The sequence below is a fragment of the Vigna umbellata genome, chromosome 4, assembly GCF_029865625.1.
Source record: "Vigna umbellata cultivar VRB3 chromosome 4, Vumbellata_1.0, whole genome shotgun sequence".
Classification (NCBI taxonomy): Eukaryota; Viridiplantae; Streptophyta; class Magnoliopsida; order Fabales; family Fabaceae; genus Vigna; species Vigna umbellata.
In genome coordinates, this window is record NC_142168.1 from 63,001,232 (window position 1) to 63,017,043 (window position 15,812).

The following is a 15,812-nucleotide window of genomic DNA, read 5'->3' on the forward strand; positions in this document are numbered from 1 at the left end:
TTACTTTTATTGTTATTATTTAATAATTTGTTTATATAGTAGAAAGATTAGCAATCCATTTTTAGAAAAAGAAGATTTAACCTCACTCAAGTTATATTTGTCATGATTATAACTTTTAAATTTGCGGTGGTCCCAAAATAAATTGTTTATGTAAACTGTTAAAGTGGTTCTTGCTTTTAAAGTATGAGTTACTCCATAGTAAAAGATTTTAAAAATAAATAAATTATACTTTTGCTAGTGAGAGAGTTGGCCATTCTAAAGTACAACAATGGCTGCATGAAGAATTCTACTTTGCAAGCATAGAAATTTACTGATAAGTAATATGAATAATATCAGTTCTTTAGTTGAATCATATACTGTTAAAAGAATGATTTTCAGAGAAAATAGTAACTAATTGAAGCACATATGCCACTTTAATTATGTTTGTTATGATACTAATACGCATAAAAGGGCGAAAGAGACAACATTTGATATTTTTCTAAGAAGGAGTCTGAGTTGTTGAAACATGAATTATTCTGAAGTGAATTTTATGGGGTGTACGTTATCTGTATTAAAATGGTATGATATTTGGGAATTTTAAAAATTGATGAAAGGCAAAAGATATAGTATTAAGTGTTATGTAATACGTGTACCTCGTAGATTACAAAGGTGTTGTTTTTAAGCAATGAGAAGTATAAATAAAGGGAATATCTGGTGAAGAGGGAAATGATTGTTTTAAGAAAAAGTTAATTTTGATGTGTCTAGAAGTGTATATATAGCATATGAAGGTACGACATAAATTTGAAAAAGGGTGTTGAAACGAGAGGAGAGAAGGGTGAAGGAAGAGAAAGAAAGAAGAGGAACAAGTACCTAAGTTCTCTGTAATGGACCTCCCTTGATGTTTAAGACAATAATGTATTCATACATCACGTGTACCAAAAGGAGAAAGAGAGAAAGAGAGAAAAGAGAAGAAAGAAACAAAGCGTAGAAGGAAAAGGACAAGGGTAGGGAAAGATCTGGTTGTTTGAAGATGTTCGATTGTGGGAGTGATGGGAATCTAAGGTGATCCAAACACTTGCAGACAAATGTGTTGCAGAAGATGAAAAAGAAATTGCACTTTTTATGTGGAATGGAAAAAGAAATTGCATAACCTAGAGTCATCATAGCGTCCAGCAAACAGGAAAAGGGTCTCGTTGTTATCCACCTTCATCATCTCCCTCTTACCCTCTTTATTAAAGTCCTTATATATGTGACCCCTAATCTCTCCAAAGTCATATCCTAACCTTAAGAGAGTTTAAAAAGGTTGGAAAAAGACATGGTCTTCAACCTAGAGTATTTTCAAAGCTATCTACACTTCATGCCAAATTCTCAACTTTAAACCTGCTTGGTTGGTTTCCAAGTAGAAAACAGTAGCCTATGAAACTCAGAGGGGCCCTTTTTGTCCTTTTGGTTCTCATACTTTACCCTCTTTCTTCCCTCCTATTGCATATATGCTACTCCTCAAATCAATTCGCTTTCAGATCACATATCCTTCGTTCACTCTACTTCATTCAATATCAACGGTACCCTTTGCTTTTCCTTTATCATCTCTCTTGCATTTCTCATCATAACATCAACATCTTCCATCTTCTGCATGTTTCTCTAACAACTAACCCTTGTGACCTTTTTTGCCTCTTTCTTCTCTCTCTATTAGCATACTTTGTGTGCCTGGCTCCCTGTATGCCATTTGTTCACCCCATCACAATGGTCATGGCCTTACCAAATGGCGTATGAGGAGTCATGCATGCTGTAATGCCAATTTCTCTTCTATAGAATCAAGTTCGTGTTGAGATTATTAACTTTCAATCTTTTCCGGTGTCTCTTATTTGTTTGTTTCTGACTTCTGGCTTGTGAATAGGTCTCCCTGGATCAGATCTTGTTCATCATTTCGTGTGCAATTAATCACTAGTTTGTCCAATTTAGGTTGCTGGTCCAAAATGGCATTGACTTGGTTTTTCGATTGGTTGGTTGGTTTATTAGGTACACGAGACAAGGAAATTTAGGATATATAGTTGGTGAGAAATTAAAAGGATTATATCAGTTATTTTCAAAAACCATGTACCAAACTATGAAAATATCAGTGCTCTTTTACTGTCTTAGAAAAGTATTTTATACCATATTCTGAACTAGTCTTTAAATGAGAGATGAATTAGAAAAAAAGAAAAAGAAAAAGTGACATGTTTTCAAATGAAAACGAAATAGATTCTTAAAAGTAGAAATAAACATTCTGCTTTTTGTTTTGATATTCCTTCATTAATCTCTCTTGTGTTCAGTGGCTAATTTGATTTATGCAGTCCTCCTCCATGGAGCAAGGGTCATTATTAGGTTGGAGTGGACGTAGTCACCAATCGTTTTCATTGTTGTGTTGTCATTTTTGTTGTAACTGAGTGGTTAACATCTTGGCGTCACACACATTTATTTATATTCAGCACAAATCAATTCAAAATCGCCACCAGGCCTTTTATTATATACTGTTTCATTCATTGAAAAAGAGTAGCATCATATATCTACACCATAAGAATGTTACTACCTTTACCCAACAACTACTTTCCTTTTTATATTCTTTCTTTTTTGTTCTTGCTCAGATATTTTTGATACCCCTTTGGACTCCTACACCTGAAACTCATTTAGGTTTTGAATAAATATGTCTTTTCTGCTAAAAACACTTGCTTTTTTCACCCATCTAAACTTGATTAACGGATGGAGCTATATGATGAGTATGTTAATTAATTTATTTTTTCAAAGTGAAATTTTCCTGGTTACATATTTTAAATTAAATTCCTGTATGAAAAATGAACTTTATTATCTTTGTATATATGGAGATTAAACACTGCATTGATATTAGTTTAAAAATAATTTCTTTCAAAATTTATTTAGTTGTTTGTCAAGCCCGTCAATGTTGTTTTGATACATGGACAATTTAGTCAACTAACTAACAGTATATATACCTAATATCATTAGCATTTAAAGTTTCAAATATGAAAAATAAACAAATCATAACAATTACTGATATTGTTAGTCAGTTGACAAAACTTGCACATGCCAGGAGATTAGTGTCTAAGACCACAGTTAGATAATAATTTATAGTTAATATTATCACAATGTTTTATTAAACTATTCTGTAATCAACACTGGTTTCAACCGGCCAACCAATACTGCATGTGCATACTAAATCCATCCACTTGCCAAAAGATTTTCATGGCGATACACTACAGGAAAATCGTTAATTTCCGAAGGAATAATACCGACGGCCTCTGTGGCCTTCGGTAAATTTAATTTACCGAAGGATGTACCGACGGTCATGGAAGTGGTTGATTACCGAAGGCTTTTTAAGTTTACCGAAGGTCCCATAGGCCGTCGGTATAAGCATCGACCTAATGAATTGAAAATTTGGGATTTCCCTCTCCCATTCTGCAAATTTTAGTTTCCACAGAAGCTTTCCCCCAATTTTTGGTGTCTCACCTCTGAACCCCCAAGCAACTTCCTCTTTCGTTCTGAAATCAAAATTAACCCCTTTTTTGCTGCAATTGTTGTGTCGACGCTAGGATAGGGCCGGTGAGGAGGGTGGTGGTTGAGGGAGTACATTATTCCGAGGGGGCTGTTCGAAGGTGGTGGTCGCGGCGTGACGATTAGCTTGTGGCGACCTCAGGACAGTGTGCTCAGAAGTTGAAGGAAGTAGGTGGAGGGACTTCCTTAGAGGGTCGTTGTGGTCTTGTGTGGCTGTCGTGCTGTAGAAGGCTTGCCATCGTCATGTGCTTTCTTGGTTGAGGTAAGTTGTGCTTTTAATAATTCATTATGAGTTACAATGTTGTTGAATCTGTTTGATGTTCTTGTGGCAGTAGTGTATGATGTTGTTTGATTGAGAAATTTTATTGGTTTGTTGCCTTTGCTTTTAATGCGTGCAACTGTGTGCTCTAAACTTCAACTACGAAGTGAAGCTTTCAACCTCTAACTTCCCCTTGACCTACTTCCAATCAACGTACACATCATGTTATATATTGTAAATGGTTGATACTATAACTTTCGTAATCAGAAGTAATTTCTAGGTTTTTGACATGATAACCTCAAGATGCACCAAATTGTATGAATTCCATGATGATGAAAGAACCACCAGTAGGTAGCGGTCCAAACTACAAGTCCTAGCAGCAAGTCACCTTATATGGCTTAGGTAAACAAATAGTCTCGGTTTCATACATAGCTCCTAAACCAAGAGCCTCTGCTTCAAACATGGATGGTCCAATAGTCCTGATATAGAGTTTGAACTTTCAACCACATAGAACTTGTCATATATAAGAAGCAAAGGAATGAAGCTTTAAAAAACATTGAAATCCACCTGCAACACTGAGGTTTACATGTGTTAAAACTTTATGATAAAAAATTGAAAAGGAGGGAAGGAGATAGTAACACTGACCAATATATAAAGTTTTCTAAATCTGGTTGTGATGAAATATGCTAAGTATGTAACATTGTAAGTGTGTGTCACATGAAGTTGATGAAAAACCACAAAGTCTGATGGTCGAAACTATTTCAATCTTTCCACTGCTTCCAAACCCCTTATTTCATTTGTTGTTGTTAGCACCAGTACAATTCCATTCAAAGCCAATTTCTTTCATATTCCAAACAAGTATCTTACAATTAAGAGTGTTATAAAATCAATAAAATGATTTCATTTTAAAATAATTGTATGGGTGCAGAGCTTATATTATTTTTATTTATTTAAAAGTGTTTATTAGAAATGAAGTTTGATATTATTTGAATGGTTTAAAGTGTACTTAGTAGGACTTGTAGGTTACAAATTATAGGTCTAAGTCTAAGTCCAATCACCATAAAAAAAAATAGTCATACTAGCCACTTATATCGAGCAATCCGTTTAATCGGTTTGATCTAAAATCAAGCGATTTGAGACGTTGAAGCCCACTTAGAGATGACAGAAAATCATTGGAGAAACTGTTTGAAGTTAGCTTTAGGACTTGTAAATTGGGTGGCCACGTAAATCCATCCTTCTCTAATAGAAACAAAATTGACAACATCTAATTATGAGTGTACACAAACATTGAAACAACACAGAAACACATAGAATCAACAATTGATAGTGGCAGTTCCCATAAATACAGAAAATTTCACTAATAATTGTTGCAGAATGGAGAAACAACAGAGTCAAGGGTGGGTGGTTCAATTAAATGCATAAGAAGGTCCTAATCAACTAGACCTAGCTGCAGACTATCAAGTAGGAGATATGAAGTGACCTAAAACCACTCAAAGACTAAAGCACGGTGCAAAGCTCTACAAAAAACATAAACAATGATAAAACTAGCAAAATGATCAACTGAACTAGTCTTTTTGAGATTCAGTGATAATTTCTTATTGTTAGCACTTCAAACATGTATGAATGTATGAAATACACTTGTCTAAAGCATTACAATCAATAATTTTTTGCCAAAAATAGTGTGCTCAGGATGAAACCATTGGAGTAAATGCCTTTTAGCAACTGTATAATGTTTCTTTTTCACATGTTTCAATTCAAATCACAACCTAGCTTTTGTTACAACCCAAAGCAATTACAAATGCACTAATTCAAAAATCAGAGTTGGATTCAACTTTCACTAGAAAAAATGACCTGTAAATTCAGGTTTTGAGTTGTGAAACTGCACAACATTGGTTATAAGTCAAATTAGAATTTTACAACAACTTTAAATCATCAAAACAAAGTCTTTTGAGGTATTATTTGGCATAGAAATAGTAGATTCCAAAATTTGATCTTATAACAACTAATAATGTAGCAAATTAAACAACTACACACCTCATTGTAAGTTATAATGATTGAAACAGGTAGCTATCAATGCAAATGACTGTAGAAAGTGTAAATACACTAAACTAAGCTTGAAAACAACAACTATGCATGATGAAACTCGAACTGGCCATTGCAAGGACATTTAACAAGGTGAAAACCATCACTTTTTGAGTTAAAATAGAAGTGGAGTGGTGATTTTGAGTTACAAGCTGTTTATAACTCATTTTAGAGTTTAAAGACAATTAAAATCATCAAATAAAGTTACCTGAACATTCAGTTGTGTGTTTAAATCAGTTGCATATGTTTTTTAGTATCAAACCACCAAACTAGGGACCTTTTGTAGTGCAGAATATTTTTTCCAGCTAAGGTTTCATTCTTTTCTCTAGTTGCAGTGCATTGGTAGTCATTTATGAATGATATAAGGGAATGAGACAATGTCTAGCCTTGATTATATGTGCTACATCACTTAAAACATTAATCTGTTTCAAAAATTATGCACAAAATGGAATAAATCTGGTGCAATCTCATAAATCTGTTTCAGTGTAACTGTTTTGTTTATTAAGCAATGTGCAAGTTTGTATAATGATATTAAACATTTTCCAATTAATAGAAACCTGTATTAATCACAAAACTGCAAAAACCATAGTTGAGTTGGTAATAAATCCTGAAACAAGGTGCTATTATTGCTTTTTTGATCAATCTTTTCACTGTGTTTCATATCATTGCTTGTGTCTTAGGTGTTTAAATGCTTCCAGTTGATTCTCTACAGTTATATCAAGTGTTTTAGGAGTTGTTAGAGTCATTGCAAGTGTTGTCTTCATTTAATTTCACTGAATTCTGAATTCTAGTGTAGTTTTGGTAACATTTTCATGCATATTTGGCAATGTGTGGAATGATTTGTTGAATCTGGTTGTGTTTGTGCATAAGCAAAGTTTTAGCAAGTTTATTTTTCCATTTTAAAGTTGTGTGCAGTATTGAAATGCTCATTTTTATGCCTAAATGCATAATCATCTCTTAAACCATCAAAATTGGCTTTAAAATGGAAGTGAATGAGTGAATTGACATTGCAACTTCTAATTTGTTTCTTGCTTTTTAAATCCACTTTCACTACCATATTATTATGATTTGAAATGGTGGACTACAAGTCTCATTTTCTTGGTCTAGAAATCTCTGCATATGACAGTCAAGTAATATTAGCCACCATGATATATATATATATATATATATATATATATATATATATATATTGATATATATATATATATATATATATATATATATCAATATATATATATATATATATCAATATATATAATATGAAGTGGATAATGATGCACCTTATACCCCTGTGAATGTTGATAATGTTTCTATGTCCAGTATAACTGTAACATTGGACCAGTAGAGTCAAAACCCAAGGCAGCAACAATGCCATTGAAATGTGTTCATCATTATATTATAGTTATAGAGAATCAGCAAGAAACTCCTATTCTTTTGGCTTCTTTTACTTAAATCAAAAACTGATAATGAGGGTAATGGCTTCTCTTGCCTTTTTTATGAAAACTTTGATGGGAATATAGTTATTTTCACTTCCTTTCTGAAAACTTGACTTACAACTGTTATTCTTTCTACTTTAATGTATAATAACTCATTTATTTTGACAGACAAGAATAAGCACTAATAAATGACATTTCTCTCTCCTATGTTACAGTGTATGGTTGTTTTCTTCAAGCCAATCAAGTTTGCAATAGCATTTACTCATTTGATTTCACTTGGAAGGTATGTTCTGTTTTAGAGCTGTATAATTACATTACGATGCACACTTGCTTATACTCTGGAATTTAATGTATTAGAAATGAGGATACACTTAAACTGTTTCTAGTTCACAGGTTTCAAATATTATGCTCTTATAAGTAATGGAAAATGTTTTATCTTTCTTTCCTTTGCAAGAGGGGGTGTGGGAGCAGACAATAAGGTTTCTTTACTCTTTATATCACTGTACACATAACTAATCCTATGAACCTCAAATTACTACTTTTTGTACCTAATAGGCTATTTTGTTATTGGCCTCTCTTTGTGGACTTGAGTCCAAAAGAATAATCATTAAAATCCATTAAGTAATACAGGAAACTGGAACTTAACCCACAGATCGCTGATTGAAGTGAGAAATGAGGCATTACAGTGACTAGGTCAGCTGCTTAGCTTCCTCCTGAGTCTCACTGTTCTTGCTTATTTTTGCTTGCCTTCTGCTCATTCTATGTCTTGGTTTAGTAACCTTTGCAAACTTCAGACCTTCCTTACTCTTCCTCTACACTTTACTCCTTACTCATGATTGTCCTTAATCACTTCCTTTCTTTCCTCTTCACCTAGGCTCTTGTTATTATTGAGTATCTATCACAATTCTTAAAATAGAGACTTTCATGGTTTAATTTCTGTTCTTATGGATGAAGAGCACCAAGTATTAGGAACTCATTCTAATAAAATAGATGTTAGCTGTTTTGAATTCTTACTTTGTATTAAACAAATTTTGACAACGAATATAGAACTACTTTCTTAATGCTAGGATATCAATATGAAAATAAGCAAGACCTAAATTCCCCACCTTATATATAATCTCCACACCTTGTTCCCCACCCTTCAACCGAAATTCCCTCTTGGAAAAAGACCATGACAACACCCTTGAAAATTTCTTTTAATACAGGGTAAGACTTAAAATGAGTAACTATAAGGATGAAGTAGATAATTGATTGCATCTTTGAGATGCACATTATGCATGTTTGTATGTGCTTGAAAACTTATAGGCAGGTCTGTTTGTAATTGAAATTTGATATACAGGTCTGGGTTGCACAAGAAATGCCATTTCTGTGAAAGCTGCTCTGCAATTTACCGAAGGCTTTTGCCCTTCGGTAAATGCCCACTGTTGGTCATTACCGAAGGCTTCTGCCCTTCGGTAAATACCCTCGTTTGGTCATTACCGAAGGCTTCAGCCCTTCGGTAATTACCGAAGGCTTTTGACCCTCGGTAATTACCGAAGGCTTTTGGCCCTCGGTAATTACCGAAGGGCGAAAGCCCTCGGTAATTGTTAGCGACAAGGGATTTACCGAAGGATTTTTGGCCGTCGATAAGCCTTCGGTAAACACCCATTATCGACGGCCTGTGGCTTTTACCGAGGGCTTCTGGCCTTCGGTAATGCCCTACTTTTTTGTAGTGATATATCAATTTTAGGACTTAAAAAGACTTCATTTATATTTTTACCTTTTTCTTTCTCTGATGCATAAGTATTTCTACGAGATATAAGACATGCATCCTTAAACATGTCGTCATGTGTTTCACAATTTAAGATGGTTTTGGTTGAAGGAGACCGAATCTATCTTAGTGATATCATATTTAAAAAAATAGTGAGTAGTTTTTTATTAGAAGGTACACACACACACACACATATATATATATATATATATATATATATATATATATATATATATATATATATATATATATATATATATATATATATATATATATATATATATTTGAAGAAATTTAGGTACTTGAACCTAAAGACATATGCATAGAAAACAAACTATGAATCTAAAACTAGATCCAACTAACTAATGATGGATCAAATTTATCTAATTCTATTTTTCAATATGCCCTTAAAAATGATTCCTGTAAATTCAATTCAAGGTTGTAATCTTTGAAAATTTCGAGGACTTTATTAGGAACATGTGTTTGGGTTTCCATATATTCTTCTTAGCTTGTATTCTTTAAGTGCAGTTATACAATATATATTTTTTAACATTTTCATGGACTCATAAAGATCTTCTAAGCTCTTATTTGTCTTTAGGACCCTTAAATGAAAGTTATACAGGAGTTTCATTGTTCTGTGATTGGGTGATTGAAGAGTAGTATGAATATTTGTGTTATGAGAAAAGAAAGGATAAGAATTGTATTTCTTATTCCATAATCAGGAAAGAGTACAATTTACATATATATAATTGTTTGAAACAATGTATAAACGGAATATAAATATAAAAATAGAATATAAATATAGGAACATAAATATGCACAGATATGAACGAAAAATAAATAAATTAAATCAAATATCTCCCCTCAAGTTGCAGCATATATATCCTTAATGCTCAGCTTGGACAACAAAGATTGAAATTGTGTTGGATGCAAAGCTTTAGAATGAATGTCTGCAAGTTGTGCTGAAGTAGGAATGGACAGGAGCTTAATTACACCAGCTTGAACTTTATCTCTTATGAGATGACAATCAATTTCAATATGCTTTGTCCTTTCATGCATGGCTGGATTCTGTGCAATTTGTATAGCAGATTGATTGTCACAAAATAGAGGAACTGGTTGTGGTAGAGGCTATTTCAAATCATGGAGCAAATACAGAAGCCATTGAATTTCACATGTTGTGGAAGTTAAAGCTCTATATTCTGCTTCGATTGATGATCTAGATATAGTACCTTGCTTCTTGGATTTCCAGCTGATTAATGATGCACCATAGAACACATTAAAACCAGTCACAAACCTTCTAATGTCAGGGCAAGCAGCCCAATCAGAATCACTAAAAGCCTTGAGAGCATGTTCTGTGTTGGAGGGAAAGAATAATCCTTGTCTTGGATTGTTCTTGATATATCTCAAGATTCTTATTGCTGCTGCATAGTGATCTTCCAAAGGATTGGAAAGAAATTGACCGAGAGTACTAACAACGAAACATAAATCTGGTCTTGTGTTGGTTAGATATAGTAACCTGCCAAGAAGTCTTCTATAGGCCTGCACATCTGAATAGGGTTTCCCTTTTGTCTTAGAAAATTTTGTGCTTGTGATGGACAAATTTGTAAGCACCAAAATATGATGTCACAAACTTGTTTCACAATCGGCAAGTATGACCGAATCGTTCAAGTAATAAAACTTGGTAAGACCAAGTATCGTTCTTCCCAAAGGACTCACGGCCTAGTTTAGTTATGTGATTTCTTGATTAGCTAAGACTTAAGAAAACAATGATTGAAATTTTAATATGCAAGACGAAAATAAACATGTATGCATGAATTGATCAATGGCAAAGACATAAGATAAACACTTTCAATGGATTAAATGAATGAATATGTTGTTGGGGGTCAATTTCATCTCATCCACTCTCATATATTTTAGGAATTCCTCTTTCAAATCATCATTGTTAATGCCACTCTCTAATGTACCATTCTAGATGGCTTCTCCCTAATCAAATAGTTCATACAATTCCTAGCATTCCTAATGATTAGTTCATGAGTGCAGGAGCTTAAGGCAACCAATATAATGTTGTCAGTAAAATATTGGGAGAAATTCCCCGGATCTAGATTTCCCCGTACGTGTCCGTATCAACAAAACCAATAATCATGCATTAGAATGAGTTAAACAATGCAAGCATTGAGCAAAGAGGAAAAACCCTAACTAATGATGAAAAGAAAGCATATGTCTTAATTCAAAGATGTATTCAACAAATCCATATATGAGAGCTTCAAGAGATTACATTGATTCCCCAACAAACATACAAGGTTTAGTTCACCATATTCATGGTGAACCTAGATGAATAACAATGAAAGTATGAAAGAATAAACCCAATAAAGGTGAAGAGGTAGCCTGAGCATCCAAGATCCTCCTTCAAAGGGGTGAAAGAGAGAGTGTTTGCCTCGTTTCTGCCAAAGATACTAACTAAAGGACGTGCAAGCCCTTATATACTAATCTAGAGTTACAAAAGATTACAAAAGTCCAAGCCCAAAAAGTGCCGCTCAGCGCCATTTACCGCTCAGCGGTGGTTACGCGTCTTCTTTCTTCCCCTCAGCGGCCATTTGCCCCTCAGCGGTTCCAACGCCACCTCTTGAGTGCCGCTCAGCGGTAGTTTGCCGCTGAGCGGTGCCTTCGACTTCTCCTTTTTTGCACTCTTTCTTGTCTTTTCTAATGTCCTCTCTCTCATTCTTCACTTCTTTCACCAAATTCACCTCAAAACCTGCACAAAAACACTCAAATCAAGCATAAACCTGTCCAGCTCTCTTATTTCTGAAAATATAAACAAAATGCATGATTTCAAGCTAGTTTCTAAGTCTAAAGGTTGCTTTTAGTATCACTTTTAAGCATGAAAATAACAGTTTTTCAACTGTTATCAGCTTGGTTGTATGAGAGTAGAAACAGGTTAACATCCCAACAATCCTGCATCTTCTAGTAACTCTGGAGCATACTTCCTTTGTGACAAATTAATGCCCCGTTAAGATCTTGCAATTTCTAACCCCAGAAAATACTTGAGTTGGCCTAAGTCTTTAATCTTGAACTTTGCATTCAATAGAGCCTTCACAGTTTGGATTTCCTGGATGTCATCACCTGCTAGTGATGTGAGTCTCTTGGGAAACGATACTTGGTCTTACCATTTATTATTACTTGATACGATTCGGTACACTTGCCGGAGTGTTAACAAGTTTTTGGCGCCGTAGCCGGGGACTCGTGGTATAACTATTCTATTTCTGCGATTCTTAACCGATTGACTTTTAATCTTTTAATCTTTTTATCTTTTTATCTTTTTATCTTTTTATCTTTTTATCTTTTTATCTTTTTATCTTTTTATCTTTTTATCTTTTTATCTTTTTATCTTTTTATCTTTTTATCTTTTTATCTTTTTATCTTTTTATCTTTTTATCTTTTTATCTTTTTATCTTTTTATCTTTTTATCTTTTTATCTTTTTATCTTTTTATCTTTTTATCTTTTTATCTTTTTATCTTTTTATCTTTTTATCTTTTTATCTTTTTATCTTTTTATCTTTTTATCTTTTTATCTTTTTATCTTTTTATCTTTTTATCTTTTTATCTTTTTCTCTTTTCATCTTTTCATCTTTTCATTTTTTCATCTTTTTATCTTTTTATCTTTTCATCTTTTTATCTTTATATTTTTTCATTTTTTTATCTTTTTATCTTTTCATCTTTTTATTTATTTTTTATTTTTTATCTTTTCATTTTTTTTTATCTTTTTATCTTTTTATCTTTTCATCTTTTTTATCTTTTTATCTTTTTATTTTTTTATCTGTTTTTGCTAATTTGGTGCTCTAATGCAGTGTTCTTGAGTGTCTGCAGGATTAAATTCGAAAATCTGTACTAGGAGCACAAGATCATCAAAAAGAGAAGAAGGAGGAAGAAGGTCACAGGGCGCGCTTCGGCGCCCCATTAAGGGCGCTGAGCGCCAGACTTCAACTGCAATTAGAAACATGTTCACCAAGACTCTGTGCATGAAGTGATTAAAGATATCAAAGAGAATGGAGTTATTGAGATTGAGACTCTTTATTCAAGGAGGGTAAAGATGGTGAACAGGAAGATGCTGCAGATAAGTTGGTGTGATGAAAGCAAAAGGAACACCAACATAATAGATGTAGATTGTGCTTAATGGTGTCAGGCTCGTGACGTTAAACAAACGCTTATTGCGAGGCAACCCAATTAATGATTTTTCTTTTTAAATTGATTATTTGTGTGGTTTGGATTTGATTTTGCTTTGCAGGAATGACAACATCTACTGATGGGTGCTGGACAGCATCTACTGAGGGATGCTAGAAGGACTCAGATGACAACATCTACTGATGGATGCTGCTATGAGGGTGATGAATGGTAGCGTCTACTGATGGAGGCTATGTGATTAAGCATCTACTGATGGATGCTACTGAAGGCGTCTACTGATGGATGCCGATGAAGATGAGAAAGATTAGCATCTACTGATGGATGCTGATGAGAAGGATTCACATCTACTGATGGATGCTAGAAGATTTAGATGAGAGCATCTACTGATGGATGCTACTAAGAGCATTTACTGATGGATGCTATGCTACTAGACATTTGCTTGTGGATGCTGCTGGATCAGGATTTTTATGTTTTTGTTTATTTTGTTTTATTGCTTATGTACTTGGTTTAATGAATTGTGCTGCAATGGTTTGGTATGATGTGATAAACTACTGTTTGTGATGAGTAATATTCTTGTGTTTGCTCTATTGTTTTATGATGCATGTTGAGTTAATGATTGGTGAGGCTTTTAAGCATAGATGGTGGTTGCTCATAGTTTTGTTAAAAACAGATGCATGATTTTAATTGGTGATTAATATGCTAGGCATGATGTTTATCAAATTGTGGAACTTGAGAGTTAAATTGTGAGAGATTGGACTCTAGAGTTTTTATTGATTGAATGTTATTACTTTGGAAGCATGATTGATTTTGCTTAATTTTCTATGATTGAACCACTTGCTTGCTTGTTACACATGATCAAGACCATGGTTTCTTCTCCCTTAGAGCCATTTCCAATAGGTAAACCCATCAAAGAACAATGTTTCTCTTTACCCTTTGAACCTGGAGCCTAATTTAAAAAGTTGAAAAACCCTTTTTGAAATCTTTACCTTGAGTTAAGTAGAGTATGTTTTTGTGGTAATGGAGAATTGTTCAAGTTTGGGGTGGTGAGAAACCGAAAAGAACTTTGTGAAATTCATTAAAGAGCATTGGGCAAAAGAAAAAGCAAAAGAGAAGAAAAGAAAGAAAATAAAAGGTTATGTTCAATCCAAGTAAAGTTGGGAATGAGTTGAAGATTAGTTTCTCACCTAAAAAAAGTAAAAGAGAGATTAATTGTCAATGTGAATGAATGAATTGTGCACTCTCTTAACTCAAGGAACTTTGTTGTCCAGAAAAACCAAATTTTCTTCTTAGCCCGGCCTCAATACAAGCCTTGAAATGCCCTTGTAATGATAACTTGCTTGTGAGTGTGTTTGGTATCTGGTTAAATGAAAGGCAAAGTTGATTCATGCGACATTGTGATGGTAGAGAGTAAGAGTGTCATCTCATTATACACCTTTGAGTGAAACATTTTTGAGTGCTTGAGTGAAACACTTTTGAATGCTTGAGTGAAACACTTTTGAATGCTTGAGTGAAACACTGTCTTTGGTGAGGAATAGTTCCATGCACTTTATGATAACATTCTTACTTGGTTGTTGATTATTTATGAGGTTTGCATCTGTTGTGTATGTCTTGATTATGTGAGCACCATAGTTGAAGCTTGATTGGCTAAAGCATCATTATATCTTGACTAATCTTTCTATGATGAGCAAACATGAGTGATTTACTTGTCCTAGAGGAAAATGCTTTTTGGTGTGTTAGATCATTATAGTATAATTATTTTGTTTAAGCCAAGTTACGTTTTGCTTGAGGACAAGCAAAGTTTCAAGTTTGGGGTTGTGATAACGGTTGAAAATATTGTTATCTGTTATATAATTTTGATACTAAATACACCCTCTTTGACTTAGAAACTTGCTTTAACTCATGTTTTTGCTTTAGTTTTGTGAATAAGAGAGTTGAGGTTATACTTGATGATTTTATCACTAAATTCCCTTGATTTTGTAGGCTATTGGAATGATTTGAAAGAAGAGTTAAAATACCAAATAGTTGGAATGCAGAAAAGTCAACAAGAGTGCCAAAAAGTCAACCAGAGTGCAGAAATGTCAACCAGAGTACAGAAAAGTCAACCAGAGTGCAGAAGAGTCAACCAGAGTGTAGAAAAGTCAACCAGTGTGCAAAAAAAGTAGCGTTGAGCGCCAGTTAAGTGCCACAAAACTCGCCATGGGTGCCCTTTGAGGGGCCCTAAGCGCCAGTACTCGCTGTTTCACGCATGGGCGCCCTAAGTGGGCTGCTGAGCGCCAGTTTCGTGGGCTTGGACTCGTTTTCTATTATTTTTATGTTTTATTTAAGGACTTGCACGTCCTAGGTATTGTATCTTTTGATGGCTTGAGCACAGAAACACACTTTTCACCCCTTGGGGGTAGATTTGGCGATGTGACAGCTCTCCTCTTCTCTTTCTAGGGTTTTTTTTATCTCTTTCATTCTTTCATTCCATTGTTCATATAGGTTCTCCATGATAATGGGAACTAAACCTTATTTGTTGTTGGGAAAGATGTAACCTCTTAAACTCTCATGTATTGGATTGATTTATATTATAAATGTTTTA

General features: G+C 34.0%; 1 long non-coding RNA gene across 1 annotated transcript; it reads left to right on the top strand.

Moving 5' to 3' along the window:
• The first annotated feature begins 686 nt into the window (after window positions 1-686).
• LOC148200866 (uncharacterized) lies at window positions 687-13,826 on the top strand. The gene is made up of 4 exons (XR_015785659.1): window positions 687-1,541; window positions 3,564-3,787; window positions 7,518-7,585; window positions 12,917-13,826. It is a non-coding gene; the product is annotated as an uncharacterized LOC148200866 (long non-coding RNA).
• Window positions 13,827-15,812: the final 1,986 nt, after the last annotated feature.